Genomic DNA, 7,561 nt, shown 5'->3' on the forward strand with positions numbered 1-7,561 from the left:
TTAAAGGCAATTAAAACAAAAGGAGGAATAATGTTCTGCAGCTGCTTTTACCCCTAGGACCTTCTAGGAAAGGAACAAGATGAGGGTTGGTATTTATGAAGTTTGTTGTCTGTTAGGCCTTTTAACTGAGGCTAACACAACCTTTCACACAATCTTAATTAGATTTGATGTTTTATTTGTCTTCATTAGGAGGCAAATTAATTTTTAATTAAAAAAGAAAAGATTACTGCATCACTGGATTATTAAAAAAACCAACTTTCCATTCCTTAATTCTATAAGCAAGGCATAATTATAAATGACTAATGCTTCGGGCAATAATCTAACACATTAAATAACTCACTTCTCTGGGGACACAGGAAAACATTCAAATAGTTTTATTTGAGATATTTTCTAGTTTTATTTTCATGAATATTTTATGTTAAAAAGTTTTAAAAGACTTAAAAATGTAGGAAGCCTAGATTTTATAGGATGAAAAATCTAAAACAATTGGATTTAAGTCACAAAGTACTTAGTAGCAGCGTGAAATTCTGTTGGCATTTATTCTTTTCCTTGCTCCCAGTGACAACACTATGTAGACATAGAGAGACAGATAATGATAGAAAAGAACTGTCCTTTAGGTAAACTATAAAATGGAATGTTAAGATACATCATGAATGAAAACAAAACCTGAAGCTTTATCCAACTTGGGAGATCCAGGAAATGTGTAGCTCTCCCTTCAGTTATGTTATCCAGGGCATAAGGAAATTTGGCTGTTTCAATTGATTTAAGAGCTGATCCTGAGAGACCTTCATTCCTCAACTGGTTTGCCTGGAACTTTGAGTGCCAAATAAAGGGTAAGCAGATATAGGTGGGGCATGGCATCTTCCTAACCATAAAGTCCACATATATATGAATATTGGGTTTGGTTTATAACTGAGATTCACTTGAGACAATTAAATTCTTGCCTTTGCTTTATATCTTACTAAATATATTTATTAAAATATTTATACTTATTCTGGGTCTGGAATTCATTTAAGAGACAACTGAAAGATTTCTGAGCCATAATTCATATACTGACTTTGCCAAAGGAGCTCAAATGAAATTTGTTGTAGAAAAGCTACAAGCCCATGTAGTGTTAACCTTGTAATGATATGACAAATAGGTAAATTTGATTATATTTTGATCTGATGACATTTCAAAAGTATAAACAGTGGCATATAGGAGTGAATATTTTACTAGCTTTATTTATGTAAATTGGTTTCTAGGACACAGGAAGTAGTATACTTATAACCAAAACAAACTCTACTAGTAAGTCTGCATATTTTACAAATGTTGATTTGTAATATTTAAAATAAGTAGATCCAGGATCCCTGGGTGGCTCGGCAGTTTAGCGCCTGCCTTAAGCCCAGGGCATGACCCTGGAGTCCCAGGATCCAGTCACACATCAGGCTCCCTGCATGGAGCCTGCTTCTCCCTCTGTCTGTGTCTCTGCCTCTCTCTCTCTTTATGTGTGTCTCTCATAAATAAATAAATAAATAAATAAATATCTTAAAAGGATTTTGAGCCAATGGTTACAATAGAGATCATTGAAACCCACACCATGTCTTTGAGAAGATTTTAAAATATAAATATAAGCCTCTAGTTATAGAGATGAAAAAGAAAAGAGAGCAAAGACATAATCTACAAATTTTAGGAATTATAGAGGTGACATCACTAACGATCAAACATACTTAAAGGATAATGAAGCAACATTATGCACATTAGGCTAATACATTTTAGCTCTTAGAAGCACAGAACAAATTTCTTGAAAGATGCAAGTTACCAAAACTTACCCAGGAAGAAACGCAAACTGATGCATCATATCTGTTAACTAAAATGTTTTAAATTATTTCCCACAAAGAAACTCCAACTCTAGTTGTTTACTACTAGAATTTCATTAAATATCTAAGGACCAAAAATATCAATTTTGTATAATCTCTTTTAGAAGAGGAGGGAATACACCAAAACTCATTCTATGAGGACACTGTATCACTTTGATACTGAAACCAGACAAAGACACACAAGAAAAAAAACTACAGACCAGTATCTTTCATTAGCAGAGATAAAAATATTAAGAATTTTAGCAAATTGAATTCAACAGTTTATACCAAACTAATGCATAATGACTGAATGGCATTTATCTAAGAATGCAAAATTAGTTCTTAAACATTCTTAACACTAATATCCTTAAGTCAATCAATGAAATTTACTATATTAACAAATTTTAAAAAATTAAAATAGAAACAAACATGTGCTCATCTCTATAACCACAGACAATGGTTTGACAACCTTTAACAATATATTCAACATTGACTTCTGATAAAACATCCTCAGCAAACTAGAATTACTATGAAAAGTTCTGAACCTGATGAAGATCTACAAAAGAATATATAGCAAATATCATACTTCATGATAAAAGATTAAGTATTTTCCCCTTAAGATCAAGAACACTGCAAGAATATCCATTCTTACCACTTCTATTCAACACTGAAATAGATTCCACCTACTACAATAAGTTAATAACAAAGTAGTAGTTAGATGGATGATAGATATATGGATATCTAATGATTGATAGATAGGTAGATAGATAGATGATAAACAAATAAATGGAATTCCGATCAGAAAGGAAGATATGAAACAGTATTTATGTATAGACAGCGTGAAATGTTGGCTTCCCTGGATGGTAGATGGTGTTTTCCGTGTGTCTTCGTATCATCTTCCCTTTTTACATATATTTCTTTTATAAGTTCATCAATCATATTGATGTAAGAACCGACCTCAGTCCAGCATTTAACTCATTTTAACTTAACTAATTACATCTGCAATTAATCTATTTCCAAACAAGTTCATATTCTGAGGTAGTGAGGATTAGGAATTCAACACGTGAATGAAGGAAGCATAATTCCACCCATAACATACTTCAGAACTGGAAATGACACAGATAGACATCAGCAAGTAAATGGACAATTTTGCTGTTTATTTTTTTAAGATTTTTTATTTATTTATTCATGAGAGGCAGAGACAGAGAGAAAGAGAGAGACAGAGAGACAGAGAGAGAGAGAAACAGACAAAGGCAGAGCGAGAAGCAGGCTCCATGCAGGGAGCCTGATGAGGGACTTGATCGCAGGTCTCCAGGATCATACCTGGACTGATGGCAGGCACTAAACCTCTGAGCCACCCAGGGATCCCCTTTTGCTGTGTTTATATAATGGAATACTACTCAGGAATACAATGCTTTGATAAACTATGGATACATGTAAAATTACACATGAATCGTAAAGTAATTATGTTGAATGAAAAAAGCCAGAAAAAAAAAAGATGTATATACTGTGTGATTCCATCTATAAAATTCTAGAAAATGTAAACTAATCTACAGACACATAAATAAGATCAATGTTTACCTGTCGAAGAGGCTTGTGGGGTGCAGAGAGTCTGGAGGGAGAAATTACGAAGGGGCAGGAGGAAATTTGGAGTGTCTTGGAGATGTTTATTATTGTGATTTGTGTGATGGTTTTAGAGATATACATATATGCTGTTTCTCATCACATCATACAACTTAAACACATGCAGATTTTAGTTTGTGAATTCTACCTCAAGATTTTTTTTAATTTTAAATATTTCTTTTCACAAATCATCTTTTCAACAGTTTAAAAATTCACTACATTTTTCCTGCAATTAAAGAAATCCTCAATTAAAAAAAATACTATTTATAGTAAACAAAGAAAAAAATCAACATTGGTTACCTGTGAGATTGCCAAATGATAAATAATCAAAACAAGACAAAAGGAGTTATGACATGTCTGACTAACAAAATTTGGAAATACAGAGTTCTGTAAAAATATATACCAGAGTCATAAAGAAAGGATTGATCTCTTGCTCCAGATGATTTAAGGAAAATGGATAATTTATCAATTGCCTTTTCTTAAGTTGAATACATTAACAGAAAACTAAAATCCATTCATAATAAATTTATAAATACCAAAAGAAAAAATAAAACATTTTGGCTATTCATCCAACCTAAAACAAAAACAAAAACAAAACAAAACAAAAAAACACGTACATTAAATTATTTATTCTTTATTAGAATTTTTATTCCAGGGTTGATGACCTGGAGAGTTTTCCAAGCCTGGTCATCATGTAAAATGATAAGGAAAATAAACAATATAACATTTACAATTGAATAAAGGCTTGCTCTTTTAGAGTACTATTTTTCAAGGTTAGTTAGCAATCTATCCAGGCCAGATATTTAACAAGCAAACCCTAGTTTCCAAAGCTACTTTAACAAGATGCTTTATTCAGATAGAGTCATAAATATGGATAGAGTCTTGGAGAAACCTAGTCTAAATTCTCCCTTTCAAAGATGGACAAATTACCACCTGGAAATAGTAAATGACTTTCCTAATGCTGTATAACAATTTGTTAGTTTAGTTGGGATTAAACTTCTGATTTCTCTCTCTTTTTTTAAAAGATTTATTTATCTATTCATGAGAGACACAGAGAGACAGACACATAGGCAGAGGGAGAAGCAGGTTTCCCATGGGGAACCTGATGAGGGACTTGATCCCAGGACCCCGAGACCCTGCCCTGAGCCAAAAGCATATGCTCAACCACTGAGCCAGCCAGGTGCCCCAAACTTCTGATCCCTTAATTTCTGCTATAATGTCTTCAATGCTATCATGCTGTGATGTAGTCATTTTTTAGAGTAGTGACAGACAGGTTTCCATATACTTTACTGCTCTGCTAGAGTATATACAAAATTTATTCCTTACCATTAATAAGATACTAAACCAACACATTCAACATTGAATTAATATTGTATTTTATGAATGACTAAAGAAATAACAGACATTTTAGTAGACATTTTTAGCCAAGGGGTTATGTTCTACAACATGAGATTTAATGCCTAGGATCTACTACCAGGGACTGGGGACACTGATAAATTAGCTATGGCTTCTACTCTTGTTGCCATATCCAGTAAAGTTTTAACGCATCTAAAAATGGCCTATCATGGCCATGATACTAGTGACAAGAATAAAAGTGCGTCAAATAAATATGTACTTGTGTATTTATTATATTTTAGCCATGAGTCCTAATGATTTAATGAGATGGCACTGAGAAAAAAATGAAGTGGGAGAGACTTTACCATCCATCGTAATTAGTGTTGCTAAACAGAGTTAATGAAGGTGTGAGCATTATTACATCATTAATGAAAAATGATCTCTAAGCATAGCGGGTAAGCTTATGATATATGAACTTATTATCCAATGTCAAAATCTGGGGGAAGATTTACCTAATTAAAATAAAAACCATTTTGCCCCAGAGAAAAGAAGGGGAATATGATTTTGAAAATAAATGAAGCTTTCTGTAAGTCTCCCTTAATTTCTAACTCATAAAACAACATTAATTGACTTTGTGACACTGTTTTTAACTTTTTTTTTTTTTTTTGCTAAGACTTTAAAAACCACTTTACACTAAAAAGTACTGTGCCTTCTGTGGGGAAGCATACCTTTGTAGGCAATTTAAAAATGTTTAAAATAAGCCATCTTAAGAATATAAAAAGTCAAGATAATAAACCCATTCATACAGTTATTTCTTAATGTGTCCTTCCTCCATTCAATCCTACAATATATTAACTTTCTATTATTGTCTTAAATTATCAGACTCTGGGATGTTTGGAACAATACAGTTATGATCCATAGTTTCTGTCCTTGCTATTAACTTTCACTGGGCTTTGGTTAGTTTCCGTGTTCTTGTTCTTGAAAGGCTAAAACCAAGGTTTTGGTCAGTCTGGAGAGAGAATCTGCTCGTTCTGGACCCTAGGACTGAGGGTTCTGTTTCCTTTCTGACATTAGGTTGAGGATTTTTCTCAGTTTCCAGAGGCTTCCTGCGTTCCCTGGCTTCTGGTCTCTGTACTCTTCAAAGCCAGGACTGTCATGATTTAATTGGGCCCACAGGGATAATCCAGTATAAGCCCTCTATTTTCAGGTCTGTAACCTTAACAACATTTGCCATATAAAATAAACTATTCACAGGTCCCAGGAAGTAGGAAATATTTGGGGGAGGGAGCATTCTATATAGCACATATGTGTATTTTTTGTAAGATCTTATCTATTTTTTATTTAAGAGGGAGAGCAAGTGAGAGAGAGAAAGAGAGTGAGCACATGAACAGAGGAGGAGCCAAGTAACAGGGAGAGAATCTCCAGCAGACTCCACGCTAACTGCAGAGCCTGACTCGGGACTGGATCCCAGGACCCTGAGATCATGACCTGAGCTGAAATCAAGAGCCAGACACTTAACCAACTTTATTTCAGACTATTTGTAAGTATCTCATATGAAAAACAGAAGTGACAGCCTGCTAGTACAGTTTTTATTTATATATGAAATATGAGGCACATCCCTAGTTTTCTTTGTTATAGCAAATCAGACTGTTAGTACGTTCTATGTGCTTCATTGTCTGTCAGCCCTTATATATGTCTTTTTCACCAGCACAGTTTTGGTCTTTCTCTCTATATTATACATAAATTGCTGCTAAGGTGATAATACATTTAATAATCGAGTTTGTCTGACACAGAGTAGTTGCTCAGTAAATATTGTTTTTCTTCCTTTGCTTCTTTTCATTAACTTATTTAATGTCCTTCCTAACCCTCTTTGTGAATAGGCACTAAAAACCAGCAGAAGCCTTTTTTCCTCAGGAAAATTCCACTTCGTAATGAACTCTTCTCTTCCCTGAATTACTTACATTGTTTCATGGTCCAAAATATTACAATTTAGTAATACGATATGATATTCTGTCTTATGTTATTAATACATTCTTTTTAATTATTTATTTTTTCATAAGAGACACAGAGTGAGGCAGAGACACAGGGAGAGGGAGAAGTAGGCTCCCTGTGAGGAGCTCACTGTGGGACTTGATTCCAGGACTCCGGGATCATGACCTGAGCCAAAGGCAGACGCTCAACCACTGAGCCACCCAAGTGTCCCTATTGATACATCTCTGTGCATATTGCCATTGCAATGACAACAATGACAGAAGGGGGATCCTCAAGGTAAAATGCAAAGCTGCACCTTTGCTAGTATAGTTTTGACTGTGTAGTTGCTGTTTAATAAAGCCATGGACTGAAGTCAATTATTATCTCCTATGAGCAGGTATACGGGTAGGGAGGCAAGTGAAGGGATAAGGAAATGTTCTTGCATTAGGTAAGGGACATGTGTTTACCTGCTTCACACTGAAGCCTAAGAAGACAAGGAAAATGATACTGCTAAGCCTTTATTTTTTCAAAGCATAGCTATTTCAATAAGAAAACATCGATCACAGAAGGTAATACAGGTTCATAATTCTTTATCTGAAATTCCAAGCCCTAAATGCTCTAAAAATCAAAAGATTAGCCAAATTTACATGGTGGTACTAATAATAATAATAAATAACAGTCAAAAAGGAAATAATATATATAGTATTTATGCCATTTGGTGTGATTATTTACATAATTTTTAGCAGACACTTTAGTGTGATCATTATAGGTACTGCCTTAAAAATTTGTTAGGG

Source organism: Canis lupus, chromosome 16, assembly GCF_011100685.1.
Source record: "Canis lupus familiaris isolate Mischka breed German Shepherd chromosome 16, alternate assembly UU_Cfam_GSD_1.0, whole genome shotgun sequence".
Lineage (NCBI taxonomy): Eukaryota > Metazoa > Chordata > Mammalia > Carnivora > Canidae > Canis > Canis lupus.